The 22,318-nt window shown below is 44.1% G+C and overlaps 1 protein-coding gene across 1 annotated transcript in view; it reads left to right on the top strand.

The window, feature by feature from the left end:
• LOC143822494 (protein eyes shut homolog) overlaps positions 1-22,318 on the top strand; it is a 672,231-nt gene that overhangs the window by 533,714 nt on the left and 116,199 nt on the right. The gene's annotated exons all lie outside the window — the stretch shown is intronic.

A 22,318-nucleotide genomic window follows, 5' to 3' on the forward strand; every position in this document is an offset into this window, starting at 1 on the left:
CCAAATCATGCCAAATCATTTTCCATTATCCTCACATAAACATATATATATATATATATATATATATATATATATATATATATATATATATATATATATATATATATATATATATATATATATATATATATATATATATATATATATATATATATATATATATATATATATATAGTATTCTAACCCCTTTTCACTTTCTTTATGTGTAATCTGAGTGCTTCAAAAAAGACATTGAAGCCAGACTCAAATTAAAATGAATATGGAGGGAGTAGAGAGGAATGAAAGCCTGCATAATGAAGATCCTAGAACTATGTATCCTTTCAGCATGATATAACTCTTATTTAAATTGTAGACATTGCTGTAATCAAGATTGTTGCGACACTGAACCCACTTAAGCAATGTAATCCCACCGAAGTCAGTTGGGTTTACCAAGAAATCAGTCCCATTGGGCACTGGTTTAGTTAGAATCATAGAATAATAGAGTTGGAAGGTACCTCCTGGGTCATCTAGTCCAAGTAGTCCAAACCCCTGCACTTTACAGGACACTCACAACCCTATTGCTCATCCACTGTAACCTGCCACCCCCTTGAACCTTCACAGATTCAGCCTCTCTGTCAAATGGCTATCCAGCTTCTTTTAAATTTTTTCCAAAGATGGAGAACCCACCACCTCCGCAGGAAGCCTGAGAAACCGCTCTTCATAATCTTAAAATCTGGGCTGAATGTGAAAAAGAGAGTAAATTAGGGAGGGATATGTGGTTTGGGTCATGGTTTAGACCAGTGGTCCCCAACCACCAGGACACGGCCCAATGCCGGGCCGCGGCTCCCTCTCCCCGCCCCCCGCCTGCAGTGAGAAACTTTCCAGGCCGCAAGTAAATCGGCCGCCAAAGTGGCCGATTAGCTTGTGGCCCGGCAAGCTTCTTCTTGTGGGGGGGAGGGAATCAGGGCTGCTGCTGCAAACACGCATGCGTGGCAAGACCACGCATGTGCATTTGCGCCATGCGCGGCCCCAAACGCACATGTGCAGCATTTTTGTGCATGCACATCTGTGTTTGCACATGCGCAGGTGCGCATGCATGGCATGCGTTGCCTCCGGATCGCCCTCCCCCCACCAGTCTGCAGCCTTAGAAAGGTTGCGGACCACTGGTTTAGACCAGTGGTCCCCAACCTTTTTATCACTGGGGACCACTCAGCGCCGGGGACCACTCAACGCCTTTTACTGAGGCCCGGTGGGGGGGTAGTTCACTCCTCTACTCTCAACCACTTTCCTAATGCTCTCTGATTGCTATGGTAATGTTTAAACATCCGTTCAAAATAAGATACAGACACGCCACAACAATGAAGTGTGTTGTAAAGGGCGGGGGGGGGGGATGAAGTAAAGGGCCGGGGGGGGAGAAGGCATCCTTCGGGGCCCACCTCCAGTTAGTCGAAGGACCACACATGGTCCGCAGCCCACAGGTTGGGGATCGCTAGTTTAGACTACACGTGTTAGGTTGGAAAGATAAAGGGAGTCCATTGTCAAGAAGGGAGCAGGGAAGACTGAAATGTTAGGTGCATGTGTTGGTCTTGAGACAAGATGCCCTTGTAATTTTAGGTATTATTTTTCATCAAGATACTGTGAAAGCTCCATTTCCTGCCTGCCTTCCTTTCCTCACTGTAATCCATCCATAGCACTATTGTATTGTGTTAGGGCTGCATCATATGTATAATTTAATCATTTGTAAATCCCATTTGATAATATTGAGTTTCACTTCTGGCACAGATGTCCTGAAATAGCTAGGCTTCTCTGTTATGTGCTGTGCTTTCACATATTGAGATGAGCATACCTTGACACAGTCGGGTGTGTGGTGACAAATCACTGCAGTCTATGAGGATATATTCAAGACCTCTCATTTCCCAACAAAGATTGTGATTATACTGTTATAGCTTGGTAAAAAGAATTGCACTACTTTGTCTGCTTCACACCTATTTAATTTTATACAAAAAGTAGGATTTGAGATATAAATTGTTCACTTTAAAGGAAAAGAAGACCAAGCCAAGTACAATTTAGCTTTGCTGTGAAAAACAAATCCAGCTCATTCACAGTAGCAGGCAGGGAGTTGGTGAATCCAAATTATTAAATAGAAGCAGAAAAGTTAAATTGACTCTGATTAAACTTCTGCATCTAGTCCAGCCGTGGCTGCAAATCAGAAAGAAGCAGTTTAATCTGAGATGAATTTTTGTCAGTGAAAAATATTTACTCAGATAAATTGAAACTTGTACTTAAGGTATCTACATGATTAATGTCCTCTGTGCATCCTTGGGAAATGAAATATAACATCTCAACCATGTCCTTATCGTGAAATATTCTTCAATAAATCCAGCCCTTAACATACAAGGTGCAAGAGTCATAATGCTAGAGAGCACACTGAAATTAATTTCATTAAAAAACACTGAAATATTAAAATCAATAGCTAGGGATCTTAGTTTGGTGTGGGTCCAATTTATGACTTATTTGGTAAACAAACAACAATAGGCAAACATTTTCTTGATGGTGGTTTTATCTTCACAGTATTTAATAAATCGTAGTCTTTAGGTGGTATATTGTTAAGATTGTTGGAAACAGAATCCTTGGTTCAAAACTTCACATCCTCGTTAAGAAATCTACTGTATTTCATATATTCGGAATGTGGCACTAATGGTGCTTATATTCTCACAAGCACAGCTTGCTTAGACAAAATTGCAGCTAAAACAATCTGTGTGTATATTAATTGTGTTCTATCTGCCCCCATTTGTTAATGCTCACAAACATGTTCATGATATACATTTAGAAAATAGAACATGTATTTTAAAAACCCATGTTCAAACTATGAATTCTATAGAAGTTAAGTTTTTACAGTAATGTGGTAAATGTAGATTTATCTACATCTATATTTTTGGTGAAGCTCACAACACAAACTGGTGTGTTTTTATGTTTGAGTTTTTGTTTTGAAAGGTAGCCTAGATTTTCCCCTGTAAACACATAAATAAAGTAAAAGCAGACTTTCCAAGTTATGTACTCTGGAACCAATCGATCATGAATTGGCAGTCACATCCAGAATTGGTGTGCTTTGGTGTATCCATGGAAGTCCTGGCTGAGCTCTGACTCATGATCATCACTATCACGATCATCACTAAACATTATAAAGTTGAATTTGAGTGAAGACAACTTACTCCCTACCTGATTGGCCCTCCCTTGCGATATGGCACCAATAGGGAGAGAGCACTCTGCCAGTGAGAGCCAATGAGGTCATGAAAAGCCTCTGCACTGGGAATGTTGACTCATGAGTGAGGGCCGATCAGTTCAAATCTCACTCTGCCAATGAGGGCCAATCAGGTCAAATTGCATGCAGGAAAAGCCCCTACCAAACAGAAAAACCTAACAAGGGATCTGCTCTCCACCTCCAACTTCCTGGCAATATCAGAAGAAGCTGTTGCAGGAAGATGGTGTAAGTCTTTTATTGACCTGCTCATTGACTGTTAGGGGACTCTTTTCCTTTAAATTTGGACCTTCTGGCCAGTGGCTTCTCAGAGCAATCCAAGGAGGGAGACCTACATGGAGAGGTGTGTGGTCAATAAGGTTTGCAATTTCAGAAGAACTGAATACTTTTGTTTTCTGTGTGTTTCTGTGTGTGTGTAGAGGAGAGTGCCACACAGCCCCCATCCCAAGCAGCCCTTTACTGTAATCTGAAGAGGAGCTTCACACAGCAATTGCTGGCAGCAATTTGCACATCTATTTTTTGTTTGTCGGTTGCTTTACTGCTATCACACACACACCCTCCAAAGTCTAAGGTGTGCGAAATCTGATGTTACATGCAGCTTCATTTTTGTAGATGATCAGTCCTCTCCACATGGAGTAATTTGTAACTGTAGCTGAAAGTCTCATCTATTCTGAATCACAGCTATGTACTCTTATCTTTAACCCTCCCCCCCCCCGCTCCAGAGGAGCGGGAGGAATAAAGGAGTAAGGGCAAGTGGGGAGGAGTTAGGGCGGGCCCTGTCCGGGATAAAAACTCGGAGGGCCCAATCAGGAGCCGCAAAGCGGCTCCTGATTGGGCCCTCCGAGTGTCACTCGAGGGCCAAGCAGCCAATGGGGAGCCGCACAAAGCGCGGCTCCCCATTGGCTGGTTGGCCCAGCCTCGCCTGGGCCGGCCAGGGAGTTGCCGCTCAGAGGAAGAAGCCTTCCCTAGCGGTAAGTCCTCCGGCCGGCTTCCCCTCGCCCAGGGAGCCTTCTGCCGGGCCCTGGGGCAGGCTCGCCTGCCCTTGGGCCCGCCAGAAGGCCACAAAGCCCACTCCCGAAGTCCTGAGCCTTCTGCCAGGCCCTGGAGCAGTCTCGGCTGCTCCTAGGCCTGGCAGTAGGCCGCGGAGCCCACCGCCCCCGTCCCGAGCCTTCTGCCAGGCCCTGGAGCAGCCGAGCCTGCTCCTAGGCCTGGCAGTAGGCCGCGGAGCCCACCGCCCCCGTCCCGAGCCTTCTGCCAGGCCCTGGAGCAGCCGAGCCTGCTCCTAGGCCTGGCAGTAGGCCGCGGAGCCCACCGCCCCCGTCCCGAGCCTTCTGCCAGGCCCTGGAGCAGCCGAGCCTGCTCCTAGGCCTGGCAGTAGGCCGCGGAGCCCACCGCCCCCGTCCCGAGCCTTCTGCCAGGCCCTGGAGCAGCTGAGCCTGCTCCTAGGCCTGGCAGTAGGCCGCGGAGCCCACCGCCACCGTCCCGAGCCTTCTGCCAGGCCCTGGAGCAGCCGAGACTGCTCTTCGGCCCGGCAGTAGGCCTCAAAGCCTGCCGCTCCCGTCCCGAGCCTTCTGCCGGGCCCTGGGGCAGCCGAGACTGCTCCTCGGCCCGGCAGTAGGCCTCAAAGCCTGCCGCCGCCTTCCCGAGCCTTCTGCCGGGCCCTGGAGCAGCCAAGCCTGCCCCTGGGCCCAGCAGAAGGTCCCAAGGCCACCTACCTTCCTCTGTTCCTCCCTTCTTCCCAGCATTCCCTTTGCCCTTTCCTTCCTCCCAGCATTCCCTTTGCCCTTTCCTTCCCTTCCTCCCAGCATTCCCTTTGTTTTTCCCTTTCTCCCTTCCTCCCTATCTTCCATCTGCCTCTTTCTGCTACCTGTTTCTCTCCCTCTTCTTCTGTCTCTATCTTCCTCCTTTTCTTTCTGTGTTTCTGTCTCTCTCCTTTTCCTCCTTCCTTCGCCCCATCCCTCCACCATCATGCTAGGGCCCACTGTATTTTGCCCACAGTGGGCTTAATATCTAGTGTTGAATAATGTCAGAAGAACACCAGGAGAAACATTTGAAAAGACCCTATTGATGTAGTGCCCCCATAATGCATATCATACCCATTTCAGGGGAACGGGGCAGAGTGCTGAGTCTTGTAAATGCCTCAGTAACTGTCATAACCACTTGGTTAAGAAAGATAAATTGCCCATCTCCGGACGCTTCCTGTGTATAAAGTGCATAGGACAGATTCCAGGATTTGCTTTTCACGTTTCTGTGATTTTCATATATATGCAAAGGAATACATATGCCTAAATCCCTTTGTATATATGCAAAAGTGTTTTGTTCACACCAATACCCCAAATCTCTAATGAGATAAGTATACTTTGTCAAATTAAGTACTACACATCAGAATTACCAGGCTCTCCAGTGTTTCCTGGTGGGGACAATGTCCACCTCCGGCTGACGGGCAGCATCATGAAACTGTCACGTTCTCAAGTCCAGCCAGGTCTGTTTGCAGCAATATAGCAAGTTAAAAGAGGCACAGGTTTTGCTTGTTTTTCTAAAGAGGGAGGGGACTCTCAGTGGGTTATTCTCTCTGTGAGGATACCCCGTTTTGGGAGCTAGCAATGCCTTGCTGTGGGGAAAGTGAGGTAAAGTTAAGGTTCTCTTTAGTTTATGCTAACCAGCAGCCAAAACCTTGGGCTGCCGACTGACTCACTGATCTGCATGCCTTGCAAAGCCAGGCACCCAACTGGGTCCACCAATATAATGTCATCAGCAAATGCAAGTCTACCTTAATTACTATCAAGCATTCAGGTGAGCTTGATTAACTTCTATTAACTTTGCCTGATTGTCTCGTAGCCTGCCAGCCTGCCTCGGGCATGGTGAAGCATCCTTCCTGCTAGCCTGTTTGTCTCCCCTGCCTGGATCCACTCACCTTTAGTTATCTTTCTGGGAAGCCCCCCTCCCGCAATTATTTCAGAGCCAGGGTATCCATAGATTCATTTGGACTCACTATGAATTCCTGGACTGATGGATGCTTTTGAGCTGACTCCTATAAAACGATTGCTGTGTGGTCTCATCCTCTCCACTTATGCAGAGACTGGCAACTCTACTTTTCCATCTCGGGGATGTTAAGACCTTTCCTTGCCACATAACTAGCGTTGTGTGCTTCGGCACGGTTCGGCTGCCTCGATGCTCACTGAAGCCTGAGGCAGCCTGTGCAACGGCGTGGAGATGAGGGGTGGCGCCTCCTATGCGCCGCTTCAGGCTTTGGTGATCGCCGAGGCAGCTGGACCCTGCTGAAGCGCACAGCCCTAGGAGAATGCTTCCACTGCCTTACCTCCTTAGTTTTTGTCCTTGAGACCTTTGGAACCCTTAGTCTCAGTTTGTGGATCATCAAACTAGTCAACATATCTAGTCAGCTCAGCAGACTGAAGTCAGATAAAGTCTCTGTTCATCTCTTTTCTTTAGAAACTCGCCTCTCTCCTTTTTAAAATCCCTCTTGCCTCTCCTCCAGGACTCTAAACCAATCCTTGTGATATAGGCCTCCTGCAAATCCCAGTGATTGTCAGCCAATCAGAGCCCGTGGAACTTCACTGGATGGGAGGGGGTGAGCCAGGCTCAGCTTAAGACAGATGAGGAAACCTTAACTAAAAATTTGGATAGGGATTTTGCGGCTCTGGAAAGGAGAGTCGAAGTTAGGCTTTTCTTGGCTTTTAATTAGGGTTGCGGGGGGGGGGTAAAAGAAGAAAATCTATATTAGTGGTACAAATAATCATCTCATTAATGGTCCATCATCCTGAACTCATTTGTGAAGGAAAAAATTTTTTTGAGTGCAGTAGCACATTTAAGACCAACAAAGTTTTATTGGAGGTACAAGCTTCAAAGCCGTTCCTAGGAACAGGCCCTGAAAGGGTCCCCTCCCCTGGCCCCTGGGCAGGCAGCTTAAGGTAGCTTTGGGCTGCAGCTTGCAGCCAGATCAAGTTGGGCAGGAGGGGGCTGGTCTGTGATGTGACTTCCGGTCTCCCCAAATTGGCAGTAAGATTGCCAAGGGAATCCATATTTCTTTCTTCTGCTCAGTTTGAACCTTCCCTTTGGGATGTCAACCGGGAGATGAGGGGGCAATAAATTCCATCATGAAAACCACACTCAGACCCCCCTCAGATCTGACGGAGTGAGCTTTGACACTGAAACGTTCCTCTCCTGAAAATCCTGTTGAACCCCTGGTAAGTCCTCCTGCAGGTGATCCAAGGAAGTCAGCATGGATTTGTCTCCAACAGGTCCTGCCAGACCAACCTGGTTTCCTTTTTTGACCAAGTAACAAGTTTGCTGGATCGTGGAAATTCGGTTGATGTCGTTTACTTGGATTTTAGTAAAGCTTTTGATAAGGTTCCCCATGATGTTCTGATGGATAAGTTGAAGGACTGCAATCTGGATTTTCAGATAGTTAGATGGATAGGGAGTTGGTTAGAGAACCGCACTCAAAGAGTTGTTGTCAATGGTGTTTCATCAGACTGGAGGGAGGTAGCAAGGTACCTCAGGGCTCGGTGCTCGGCCCGGTACTTTTTAACATATTTATTAATGATCTAGATGAGGGGGTGGAGGGACTACTCATCAAGTTTGCAGATGACACCAAATTGGGAGGACTGGCAAATACTCCGGAAGATAGAGACAGAGTTCAACGAGATCTGAACACAATGGAAAAATGGGCAAATGAGAACAAGATGCAATTTAATAAAGATAAGTGTAAAGTTCTGCATCTGGGTCAGAAAAATGAAAAGCATGCCTACTGGATGGGGGATACGCTTCTAGGTAGCACTGTGTGTGAACGAGACCTTGGGGTACTTGTGGATTGTAAACTAAACATGAGCAGGCAGTGTGATGCAGCGGTAAAAAAGGCGAATGCCATTTTGGGCTGTATCAACAGGGGCATCACATCAAAATCACAAGATGTCATAGTCCCATTGTATACGGCACTGGTCAGACCACAACTGGAGTACTGTGTGCAGTTCTGGAGGCCTCACTTCAAGAAGGACGTAGATAAAATTGAAAGGGTACAGAGGAGAGCAACGAGGATGATCTGGAGCCAAGGGACCAAGCCCTATGAAGATAGGTTGAGGGACTTGGGAATGTTCAGCCTAAAGAAAAGGAGGTTGAGAGGGGACATGATAGCCCTCTTTAAGTATTTGAATGGTTGTCACTTGGAGGAGGGCAGGATGCTGTTTCTGTTGGCTGCAGAGGAGAGGACACGCAGTAATGGGTTTAAACTTCAAGTACAACGATATAGGCTAGATATCAGGAAAAGATTTTTCACAATCAGAGTAGTTCAGCAGTGGAATAGGCTGCCTAAGGAGGTGGTGAGCTCCCCCTCACTGGCAGTCTTCAAGCAAAGGTTGGATACACACTTTTCTTGGATGCTTTAGGATGCTTAGGGCTGATCCTGCGTCGAGCAGGGGGTTGGACTAGATGGCCTGTATGGCCCCTTCCAACTCTATGATTCTATGATTCTATGATAAAGCAGACTTTGGATTGCCATCCTCTCAGTGGAGCTAGGAGGTCTCCCAAAATTACAACTGATCTCCAGAAGAAAGAGAACAGTTCCTCTAGAGAAAATGGCTTCTTTGGATGGTGGAGTCTATGGCATTATACCATGGCATTATACCAAGAGTTACCTCCCTTCCCCAAACCCTACCTTTCCCAGGCTCCATCCTCCAAATCTCCTGGGATTTCCCAGTCCTGAGTTGGCAACTCAAAGTACATTATGTGACCGTGGGCCAGTCACATACTCAGCAAACCTTGTGAGGAAAAGACAAAAAGGGAGTCATTCTTTCCTTCCATACACAAATGAAATATTTACTCTAATTGTCTCAGGGAAAGAACTCGTGACATCTTTCCTCTACCTTCACAGGGTCAACTTTCTTTGGCATTCAAACTATTACAAGTGAGCAAAAGCCATATATATATATTTAATCACCTGGTTAATTGTTGATAGTATATGTTTTTTTAAATATATAAACCATTTCATATTGAATTGAGTGTGAGTCAGGGCAACATTTAGCCCCATCACCCCACCCCAGGAAATAGTGAAGTCTACACTCCTGTTCCAAAGAAGCACACCCTTGTCTTCCTAACTGCATTCTTCTAAGCGCATCACTTTTCTTTTCCGTTAGCTAATTTATAGAATGTGGAGCTTAAAATCATTATAATAAAATGATGATTACGGTAAATAGATGATGGAGTGGGGATGTAAGATTTGGGGATTGTGATGAATGGTACTAGTAATAAGGGGGCAGAGGTAATAGATTTCAGAATGATCTATCTTTAACTAATTTCAGTCTTTGGAGCAATTCTGTTTCAAGTGGGTTGCACTCTTATTAGCTTTAATGCATCAAATGCTGTAATGTTTCAGCACTTAGGATACAGCACCATAATTGGCATACCAGCAAATTGATGCAAACCACAATATTTTGTTACTGTTTGAAAGAAGAAGAAGAGTTGGTTCTTATAAGCCACTTTTCTTTCCTCTACCTTCAAAGTGACTCAAAGCGGCTTACAGTCACCTTCCCATTCCTCTCCCTGCAACAGACACCCTGTGAGGTGAGTGAGGCTGAGAGAACCCTGATATCACTGCTTGGTCAGAATAGCTTTATCAGTGCCGTGGCGAGCCCAAGGTCACCCAGCTGGCTGCATGTGGGGGAGTGCAGAATCAAACCCAGCTCGCCAGATTAGAAGTCTGCACTCCTAACCACTACACCAAACTGGCTCTCAGATACACTGTTTGCTTTGCATGGTGAAGAGAAGATCTATGAGCCTCCCTAAAGGTGGAATTCCCCACCATATGCCATCGATGGGGATCATCCTCTCCCTGATTCCCCAGCGAGGCGGGTATGCTGGTTGCCCCCGGTTGTTGGGTAGTTTTAATTGTTGGTTTTTAGGGAAATACGGGTTTTAGGGGAGTATATTCTATCCTGTAACCCATCACTTGCCAGCTTGCCAAAAGAGGAGGGAAATAAATATAAATATAGTAATAATAATAAAGCAAAGGCACTGAATCTGAGGGCTGATGTGACACGGAACAGTCAGATAGTTGACTGTTAGATGGTGTTCTGCAATTTGAGATCTAACCAAGTTCTTGAGAATAGCAGATGTATCTTCCCAGGATACTTGCTGTTCCAACTAACACTGTTTTCTGGAGCTGAGCTGGTGTTATTTGTTCAATGCCCAGAATGTCCAGGTGTTTCTTGCGAGAGACAGTCCAGCAGATATGAGGAACCAAGACCACGAAGGGCTTTGCAGGTATTAATCAACATCTTCAACTGAGCCCAGTAATTGATGGCAGCCGAGGGAGTGACTGCAGAATGGGAGTGATAGTCATGTTGTGCCTAGCTCCTGATGATAACCTAGCTGCAGACTTTTGAAATAACTGGAATCTCTGAACTGACTGGAGAAATAGACAGTTATACTAGAAACCTTATAACGTCTTTCGTGAATGCATACTGAACTGCAAAGGGTAGTCAGGAAAGGAATGAATTCCTCTGCTTGAATTTCTGCAGAAATGCTTTATTATGACTCTCATCTTGAGTCAAGTGTATGTCACATTGAACAGCAGTTGAAATGGTGGTTGAGGCGACAGAAGTAGAACCCAGGGCACCTGGTTCATAGGCCACAATAGACACAATACGCCCATTTTTTTCAAAGCCATATCTACATGTAATGTTTGAATGACTATGGACGAAGAAGCACTATTGAAGCAACATTTGTAATGGTGCAACTCATCAATTGAAACAATAGCTTTAATACATCAGAGGGAATAGGAGATAAAGCAGCATCAGTGTATCCAAATAAAGAAACCTGGGGAAATGTTGTTGGGAATGATTTTTCTAGGTCACAACCTGCCAGAATAGATGACAGTGAACAAGATAGAGCGATGGTCTGATTCAGTGTATGATAGCTTCACCACTTCCTGTGTTCCTACTTGATGTACTTTTTCACCTGACATATGGCAAACGCAGTCCATGGATGGTGTAGAGCAGTGGTCCCCACCCCCCGGTCCGGGGACTGGTACCAGTCCGTGGATCAGTCGGTACCGGGCCACGGCTCCTCCTCGTTCACCTCCCTGGCTGCAGCCTCAGAGGCTGCCCTGCCACTCTGCCGCCGGCTCACCTTTGGTGCTCTCCGGCGGCCGCCATGGCTGGGGCTCCCCCTCGATGTGGCACTGCGCAGCTGCTGCTGGCAACGCCCCCCAGCGGGTGGTGAGAAGTCATGGGCGCCAGCGGGAAAGCAAGTGGAGCAGGAGCTCATGTGGTGGCGTCCCTCGGCAAAAGACTCCTCCCCCCGGGCCTCAGTAAAATTGTCAAGCGTTGACCAGTCCCCAGTGATAAAAAGGTTGGGGACCACTGGTGTAGAGTGTCATATAAAACGTCCACAGAACATATGAGCAAGAGAAGCTATGGCTGCTTGACTTCCCATTTGCTTGGTGATTTTAAAGCTAGGTTAACAATTATGTGGTTTCATCCTGGCAGCCCAATGCAGAAAAATGATGTCAGTGAACAAGCCAGGAACCATGTCGCTGGGGGGGATATAGTTAGTCTGGAATGATATGGAACTTGTTGAAAGCATAGTCTAACAGCATATGTCTCTATATCTCTGTAAGCACCATTCCATGCTAAATTTTCAGTATGGAATTCGACAGACCTCTAAAATAGATGAAATGTTACATTGATGCCTTTTTGGTACTAAAATCTGGGTTTCAGTCTATAGAAAGAGCTTAATTTTTAGGACATACAAAATGAATGCAAAATATGCCTGAATGATTTTGTAAAAGTCTGCATTGCATGCCTAAAATAACTGATCTAGTAAAGAGCTATATCAAATGGGGGAGAGTAATGCTGAGTGTCTCAGGGAAAGGTCCTTCGGGCTCCCAATGGGTTCAGTGGTACATATCCACAACATTCTCATATATTCCCTAACCTTCTAATTAAGAAATCATTTGTCCCGAAACCCGATGCAGAACATCTGGTGTTCAAGGGAGCTCAAGCCAACTGTCAGACTCAAATGTTAGATGGCAATTATTTCATTAGCGTAAGTGGAGTATAATGATGAGCACTAATTTAGCTACATGGGTCTACAAAGGCATTAACAGTGCTTACAATGTTACAACACTGAGATTATCATTATTCTCTGCCCCCCTTCCTCTATCTTGTATCTGCTCTTTTTATAGGATCTGAGTCAACAAGCAACACTTTGGTCCTACTTGATCCAGCACAGTCTGTTAGGAGTAGGAAGATTTGTGAAAGGTGGAACTAAGACTAGGATATTGTCTAATATTGATTGTTGCTTGGATCTACTGAGAATGTTTCTGGCTTGGCGTGTTTTATAAGTATTGTTTTTGATGATCCAAAACCTTGCAGAGGCAAAAACCTTTGCTCCAGTTATTATAGCTCGAGTGGGGAAATCTCAGAGTATCTTACAAGTATTGTCTGGACCTGAGATCATGACAACAAAGTAATATTCAGTGGGATAGCCATGTTAGCCTATTGCAGCAAAGGAGCCCAGTGATACCTTAAAGACTAACTTCATTCCAAAACAAAGTTTGAGTCCCTTTAAGACCAACACAAAAGCTTATACATTGGTCTTAAAGGGCCACTGGACCCAAACGTTGTTTTTCTGCTTCAGATTAATATGGCTACCCACCTGCATCTAACTTTATTCCAGTATGCATTTTCTTAAGACAGAGCTCACTTCTTAAAATACAATGCCAAGACAGGAACTCCATTACAGAAAACTGAAGGAGAGGGGGAAAGAAGGAGAAGTTGAACAGAATCGCATCTGATTTATTATATTAGATCCCTCTCTACTTAACTCCTTCTTTTCCCCAGGCTTTCTGCAATTTTATGTAAAACTGAGGTAAAAGGATTTCTCCTGAACTGGACATTCATTTTCAAGAATAAATTCGGATCAGAATATATACCCAAGATGAAAAGAATCCCTAGAATAATTATAGGTTGTCCGCAATCTGAGAAAAAAATATATATCCTTCCCCTTTAACAAAAGATTAATGGGATATTATTTTCCAGGTGATGTTATATCCTTCTGTGCCATGAAAAGCTTAATCTGGCCCATTCCACACATTAAGCCTCTATTAATGAGCAAAACATTTTTCCCCGAGGTTGTTGGCAAACCTAAACGATTACCAGTAATTTTATACAGCATCCACAAAACCTCACATTGCCTTTAGTTATGTAGGAATATTATTCCTTGCCTGTTCTACTTTCCATTGTGGTTGGAATGCATAAATGGTGAAAACAACAAATGTTGTAAAAAAGATTTTAAAAATTAATATAGTGATCTGTACCTCAGGCCAGTTTTCAGTGATTATTAGCTAATTAACAGTGAATTTCAGACAAAAGAGCAAAATAATAAAATGGGATAATAGGAGCAAAATAACTTAATAGATGCAGGTGAAGCGATATGTTAAATGAGTAATGCCGGAAATATGCCCTGAAATGAAATCACTGCTTTTTAACTTGTGAATGTCACTGCCACAGGGCCTAATATGATAAATATGCCTTTTTAAAATTGAAATCAACATTCATAACTGTCTAGCTGTTAAATTCAAATAGAATTTGAATTGAATGGCACTTCTATGTTGTCTGGAGTTTTGGATGGATGTCTTACAGCTCTTTGGGAAACTAGTATCTTGACATCCTTCCTGAACCTGTGTATTTGGCAGCCTTGCCCAGATAAAATATTTATTCATTTTTCTTTATTTCCATTACTTTTATACTACCTTTCCTACCTTAACTGTAAATACTGAAACCACAGATTTGTGAACAAATGTAATAAACAGTTTATAACATTAACTCAGGAAAGCTGCATCAAACCAGCATGCATAAAATTTGTAATAAGTATTGGTGTTAACAACCTCCCTAGTGGCAGCTGCTCTAGACCACCATGAGCCATGGCTGGTGTCCTGGATGGCAGGAGGGGGAGTGGCTTCAGGGAGATGGTTGCCAAACCTCTCCCCAGCACCAGGTCCAGGCCATAAGGGAAAAGAGACTCAATGTAATCCTGGTAATTCAGCAGGGGCTAACTGGTGGCATAAATTTGTACAATAATTAAGGTTGCCCACTCCGTGTTGGAAAATACCTGGAGATTTGGGGCAGGGGGACCCTGAAGAGTGTGGAGTTTGGGGAAGAGAAGGTTTTCAGTGGGGTATAAAGCCATAGACTTAACCTTCCAAAGCAACCATTTTCTCCAGGTGAATTGGTCTCTGTTGCATGGAGATCAGCTGTAATAATGAGAGATCTCCAGTACTACCTGGAGGCTGACAATCCTAACCATGCTGCCTGAGCACTTTAAGTTTCCATTCTGACTCACAGTGATCAGCAAGATGACAGCAGCCCGGGTGGGTCTGACTGGGCAGCCTCATCCTTGAGTGATGGAGCGAGACCATGTTTCTTGGCACTAGGCAGAAAGGACCTGGAAGTAAACCCAAGCCTTGATCTGGGATCTCCATCTCTGGGACAGGGCCAAACTAGCTACATATACATTTTATGAGGGAGTCTTCAAAGGTGGTACATGTCAACCTTTGTAAGGGGGAACGCTAGGGTGAGAGGAGGAGGACCAGAATACTATGCTTGAACCTTTTCCCAACTGACATCTAACACCTGGGGAAATTCATATAGTATCCAACATCTGATTGTCACTCCTGCTTCACAACAAAACTTTGCTTGTTGTTTTTCTGAATTATGGGAATGAATACTAGCTAGCGATAAGTATTATTCATTCTTCACTAGCTGGCTAGGGATAGCGAACTCTAGTATCTGAAGTCAACTTATTGGATGACTAGCTGAAGGACTCCGAACCTCTGTCATCTTTGCTGCTCAAGTGCAGGCTTCTACAAGGCAATGCCACAAAAATACTTAGGGGCTTTCCGCACCGGGATCCTTGTAGGATATTGTTTGCTGAACGAAAAATCGCCATTTAAAATAGTGCAATTCGTCTATGCATACCTGACTTTGTAGTGGAATCCAGTTGCGTTTCTATCGTTTCCCACAAGCTTCCGGTCTCAGCAAAAATCGCTAGACAGGAAGCGCTATTGCCAAGCTCGTCCCGCCCCTGGCCGTCAAGCAGCCAATGGGCAGCCGTTAGCATGCTCCCAAACAGCCCCTTTCCCTTTAAGAAAGGTTTTTTAAAAAAAAAACACACCCATTGCAACGAATATGTGTTGATTCGTTGCAACGGAGAGACCCATCAGCTGGCAGGTGTGTTTGAGCTGTCGTTTCATCGTTGCCACGCTCCCCCCAAGTGAAAAAAAAAAATCCCCCCCCCCTCACAGGCCCGATTTCCGGCCGAAAACAGTGTAAAAAATAAAGGGAAAATACATCAGCAAACGGGCTTGTGTGTTGTTTGTGCTTAGTGAATAAACAGCTCTGGGGAGGGACTGAAGCTGGGGAAGCCTCTAAACAGGCTTGCTGGTGGGTTGAACTTCGCTCGCTCGGAGAAAAAAAATGGCGATCGCTTCGCCGGAAGATCAGAGGAGAGAGCCAGGGGGAGGGACTTTGTAGAAACCACAACAATGGTAATGCACAGAACTTTCCCGCTAGCGTTGCAGATTGGTTGCAGGAGTGTAGCGCTTTCCGGAGGGTGAATCCACTTTTGGGGATTTCCCTGAAAGCGCTACAAGGAAGCGCTTTTTGCGGATCGGTTTCAGGTGTGTGGCAGATTGTCAACGACGTGCATAATGGCAAATCAGTAGCGTTTTCAATTGGCAACCATTGTGCGATTTTGAAGGTGTGCGAAAAGCCCCTTAGTCCTGAATGTTCAAATTGATTCATTCGCTTAAGCAAAAAACGATAAAGAGATGGAAAATGCCCTACAAAACCTCTGAAATTTATTTCCTGCAGTAGGAAGACTCTTTCCAGGCACCTTTCATTATGGGTGCTAGCTGGTAAGTCAGTTTTGTCACTTCCTAGGCAAAAAATACCTTGTCAATATGGTGCATGCCTTGGTGACTTCTGAATTAGACTACTGTAGAGTGCTGTACATAGAGCTGCCCTTGAAGAGTGTCCAGAAAGTATATCTGGCAGAGAAGATTGAAGCGAGAACACTGACTCTAGTGGGCTGTTCAGAGTTGCTGCAGGTCTGTCTGCATGTGGTAGCAAGAGACCTCTCCACTGCATGTAGATCTTGGGGACAGCTTCTGTTGCAGAATGTTATAGGAGAAGTCTTCCCAGCCAGGTTGGTGGGGAAAACAGGAGCTGCCAGTTCTGCAGTTTTAAACTGAGCTCCAAGATGAGCCAACCCAGGGAATTTTCAGGAATACTAAAAATGTTTGGGGTCCAATAGACCTGAACTAGAAAAAAAAGTTGGTTTTTTTTTTTTTTTTTTTTTTTTTTTGCATTCCCCTACTCTGCACCTTTAGGCTGAAAGGTATCCAATGCAACTGAACAAGTCAGCACCTTGGAACCATCCGATCCCAGTCTGCTGATGTAGAATTCAAGCTGGAATGGATGTGAGAGATGTTCTTTACAAAAGGTTGAATGAAATAGTCACAGTGGGTTGCAGAGCAGTCCACCTCCTCCTGTATGGCAGAACCCAATATACTCTTGAGCATTCCAAAGAGTTCTGCAGGTCTATGCTGTGCAGATGCAATCGTTTTTTTTCTCCATAGCAACCTCTTGGAGCAGGCTTCAAAATGAACTCTACTTCATGCCTTCTGACCACCTCCACCCCCACCCCCCAGTCATCTCTGTGTCTCTGTTATATTTTTATCATCTACAGCCACTCAGTAAATCAAAGAGCTACCCAAACATTTTGACCTGAGAGAGAGCTCCTGGGAGCTATCATGTCAGTTGCCCAAATCATTTTCTCATTCCAGAAGTAATCCAAGTCATCAGTTGGAGTGCCAACCATATCATCTCTTGATGCCAAGTGAAAGCCAGTCAGATCCATCAGGCTGCAAGGGTAGATCATCGTATCTTCTAGTCTGGCAAGCTGGGTTTGATTCTGCACTCCTCCTCCACATACAGCCATCTGGGCCACCTTGGACTCATCACAGCCATGATAAGGCTGTTCTGACTGAGCAGTGATATCAGGGCTCTCTCAGCCTCACCTACCTCACAGGGTGTCTGTTGTGGGGAGAGGAAAGGGAAGGCAATTGTAACTCGATTTGAGGCGCCTTCTGATAGAGAAAAGTGGCATATAAGAACCAACTCTTCTTCAAGTAACGTTTTAAGAAAATCTATTCAGAATCCTACTCAACTATACCCAGCAGGGACATGTTCCTAGGTTTGCACTGAGATTGTCAGCCTAGGCTCTGAGACTCTGCTTCAAATCCCCACTCTAGTTATTGATTAATCACCCATTGGCCTTGTTTTAAAGCTGTGAGTTTAAAGAAATCAGGAAGAAGAAGAAGAAAATAGCTAGTTTTTTATACCCTGCTTTTCACTACCTGAAGGAGTCCCAAAGGGGCTTGCAAACACCTTTCCCCTCCTCTCCCCACAACAGGCACCCTATGACAGGGGTAGTCAAACTGCGGCCCTCCAGATGTCCATGGACTACAATTCCCAGGAGCCCCTGCCAGCATTCGCTGGCAGGGGCTCCTGGGAATTGTAGTCCATGGACATCTGGAGGGCCGCAGTTTGACTACCCCTGCCCTATGAGGTCAGTAGGGCTGAGAGAACAATTTTGGTGACTGAACTTTGGCATAAACAGTTCAAATATACTGAACAAGGAAACGCTGTCGGAAAACATTTAAGCCCATTCATCACACCCATATCCGTTAAACATCTACCGGATTTGAGAATAATATGCACCTGTTAATCCTGCTATGTTCAGCAAGTTGGAAGGGGAGATAGATTTGCCTGTGATGTTCCACAAGTTGGCATTTTTTTTAGAAGGGAGAATAACCAAGATGGAATTACTCATGGCCATAGCAATTTTAGAGGAAAAGCCAAGAGGTTGTTACATCTGAAATATATATCCTAGATCCCTATACGTTTGAACAGGGTATGTGTATTCAATAGTAAAAAAAAAAGGTGTTCTTCAAAAATCTCCTGTATTACTTGGCAGCTGGTTAGACATACCCTTGACAACTGCTCTGGTTAATCAAGGGTGTAAGTGAAGCTCAAGCTACCTCTTCAGAGTTCCATGACAGTTGTTTCAAATCCTCTTCTTAGTATCAATCTTTACAGGTAAAAGCATCTTGGTTTTGTGCCTCCAAGTTAAGCAGATACAAATTGTTGGTCATGCCAGAGTGGAAAATTAGTGTGTGCATCTAAATGTAAAAGCTTGAGCTTGCTAATATAAATTGCCAAGATCCTTGCAAGCAGTGTGTGCTTAATGGTTGGAAGACCCAATGGTTTGGTTTTCACATGGTTTAGCTGGTCATCAGTGTGAAATCCCAGCTCAGTATCCCGCTGCATCCTTTCTGTCTGTACAAGGTCAGAGCCTGCAACTGCTCTGCATGTGCTTGACTTTTTATGCTTGCTGATTTGACATTTTAATTTTGTTGGATCTGCATGGCGATCCCCAGGAAATATGGCTGTGGTGATAACACTGTATAAAAATGTAATTGATGTAAACAAAATTTTCCTAAGTATGTTTGCATGAGCATGAATGCATTGGTTTTTACATGATTACATTAGGTAATTATAATGCATGAATGCAGTTAGGAAAATCATATGTCTCAGGACCTATCCTCATCCATATTGTCAAAAGTGTAATCAGTTTAAAATACTTTGCCACGTTTCCCTTGATATAAGCAGGAAGCTGAAGCAATCATGCTGTCAATTAGGGCTTAAGTTAGACTTTTCAATGACTAGAGAGATTTGGCAAGGGTGGTGGGGAGACATAAAAAATGCATTTTGCATTTCCTTTTTTTGTTTTGTTTTTGCCGTGTATCTTTACTGCCACCTTGTGATTTGAGCAGGCAGAAGTGAACTTTCCCTTTGTGCCACAGAGCTGTTCATTCCAGCTTTTGAAGCGTGCGTTAAAGCATTTCCTCAGCCCATGTTTTATTTGAGTCAAAAAATGTCTCAATATTAGTTGGCTTAAGAAGATTTCCTTTAATAGTAGCTATAAGCCCAAACTAATCTTAGACGTGTTAATAAATACCTACAGTTGGTGACTATTGAAACTGGCTGAGGAAGGGGCAGCTGTAGTAGATAAATATTAGAAGTGTTCATAATTTCTTTGGAGCTCAGTATTAAAAGGCTACCTGATTAATCAGGATGTGTGCAAAATTTAAATTAGTAAGAAGGCAAATCTTGTTTTATCTGTCATCTCTTTAAGAAGTACATGTATTTTCTGAAGACATAAAGCCGCCAGGGTATTTTTTTTTCTGTTGGTCTTACCACAGCTGTACTCACAGACAGGATGCCACTCCATGTGACCTGACAAATAATACGAAGCCATTGGATTTGGAAGACATTAAACTGAGCTCAAGCTCCGCTTCCCCTAGGGAATCTCTGGGTAATCACAGGCATCAACATCTCTCAACTTAATTCCTCAACTGTAAAGTGAATAGACTAACTTACCTCACCGTGACAATGGAGGAGTACACACAATGAGGGCAGTCAAATTATAAATCCTATATTAGAACCAACTGCTACACCACAGGATGAAGATATGCTAATTTTACAAACTGTGACCTCAATCCCTCAAGGACAATCACAATGCAAAACCAACAGATTATTCCATTGCTTGTTGTTGTTGATAGGTGCGAAGTCATGTCCGACCCATCGCAAGCCTATGATCCTCCAGGCCTTCCTGTCCTCTACCACTCCCCGGAGTCCATTTAAGTTCACACCATCACTGGTTATATTCCCCCAAACAATAGATTGCCATGAAAAATCTGTTACCAGTAATGTGATTGTTCTAAATTGCAACTATACTGCATTATGTAGTCTTGAAACCACAAAAAGCTATCATTACATCACAGGTCTGAATGTGGTTCAAGATGATGTTTCTAGCATTACTTTTTTAGGTAGGTAAATATGGATTAGATGGCTTATATTGCCAGCTTGTTAGAAACTGCTTGAAGAAATATAGAAAAGGAGGCTATAAATGATTTAGCCATTCTTTCTTAATCTTCATTGCCAGGCAGCCTAACATAGCCACTTGAAATGTGATTTCTGGATTCTTAAACTCTAGCATTCTAACTAGCTTTCCCAAGTATTTCTGTACATATAGGGTTGATCAGAAATTCTTGAATTTGTTTATTCAGATGACATTCAAAGGTTACATGCTCCACAATCTCAAGATTTCCACAGATATATAAACATCCTCCCTTGTCAACCTCCTATATTTGCCCTCTAATACAGCAAAGAGTAAAGCATCATGTCTTATGAGGGTGAAAGCTCTTCAAGAATCAGGGTGCTTTAACTTCTTTATATAGGGCATCAGAACTACCCTGTTTAGGTTGCCTGGCAGGAGGGCATGATAGAGCCAGCAGAAAAAAGACATGACACAAATATTTGGGAATGAATAAGGCCACAGTTTTATTACAACTACTATGGGAGTTTTGGCATGGCATGGTCAGCTGACCATGAATAATCCATGGTCCCAATTGGCGCCCTGGAGTCCCCACCATGGCATCAGTCTAGAGTGAAGTACCCCTTGCCATCTGAAACCCACCCTGGGAAGATGGGACCCAATGGACATAAGCCTCTGTCTGGTTCCCCAAACCACCTGGCAAGGTGACACGGGCTGACACACCTGCTCACATACGCACCATCTCTCATGGAGACCCGTATAATGGGAGAGACTGATTCACAGATCTGTCTCCCCCAAAAAGAATCCTCCCATGCCAAAGCACCAGTTGTTGACAAAATAAACATAGAACCAACCCGAACTAATTACAAACAATAGGAATAAACAACCTGCTATATAGGTAGGGAGGGTGGGAAGCTCCCTGCCAAGCTGCCAGGGGAGAAGGAGGCTGATTACATATGCTCAGCCCCTTTTATAGGTGTCAGTGATGGCCATGCCTCCCCTCGCCCCAGTGAGCCTCTTTCCAGTGGCTCGCTTGAATGGCATTAAGAGCGGCATGTCTTTCTGGCTGCCCAACCCATAACATTCCATGATAGGATGGAGAATAACTGCTCATTTCTTCTAGATGTCATAGATGAGGCAATTGGTAGCCAGTCCTCATTAATTGAATCCAGGAGTCCCGAAGAGTCTATAAAAACATACATTTTTGTTTGTTATTATTATTCATAATAAAAGGATTAATTTCCATCTCACTACCTGCTACTGTGAAGAATTCCCTTTTGTATCCATACCAGTCCTGTGGATATTGGTATAATATTTAGATCCAGTTGCTTTTTGGGATTTCTGATATCTTTTTTGGATTTCTTTGGGCTGATCCTGCATTGAGCAGGGGGTTGGACTAGATGGCCTGTATGGCCCCTTCCAACTCTATGATTCTATGATAATTTTTTGACTGAATTATTCCTATGGGAACGTTCTGGGGCTGTTTTTAAAGATGCTGGCACCAAAATTCAGGGGAGCTGCAGGTTCCTGTCATTTAAATAATCCCCAAAATTCAAGTCAGGATCCAGTTCTATAGTCCCCTGAACTATAGCCATCCCCCCTAGCCATCCTCCATTGTTGCTGATGGAGGGGGAAATTCTGTATTAAAATGTAAAACCACATAGGAATCCTGTTGCTAGGCCTAACTAGTGTAAAATAGAAAAATCTGTACCTATATAAAATGTGAGAATCTCAACTCACAAACCTGTGAGAATTTCAATGTAAAATCTACAAAAATCACACCAACCAACTTCAGTAAAGAACAAACTTTTAAAAAACAACAGAATCTCTTGGAACTCAAAGAATCTTACCTAAAGCAGTCTGACCAGCTGATACCAAATCTTGGGAGATACAAAACACGGGGGAGGGGAGAAAGGGGAAAAGTGCAAACTGTTTTCTGATATTTGGGGGGGGGGGGCTTTTTTTTTTTTTGGTATCCTGAACAAATTGGAATTATTTGGGAGAACCAAATGTATCCAGAAAATACCAAGAAGATATTTTTGGTTCTATGAGGGTTACTAAAAAAGCTTTCCAGTTTATATATGTATGGATTATTCCAAACAA

Source organism: Paroedura picta, chromosome 1, assembly GCF_049243985.1.
Source record: "Paroedura picta isolate Pp20150507F chromosome 1, Ppicta_v3.0, whole genome shotgun sequence".
In the NCBI taxonomy this organism is placed as follows: Eukaryota; Metazoa; Chordata; class Lepidosauria; order Squamata; family Gekkonidae; genus Paroedura; species Paroedura picta.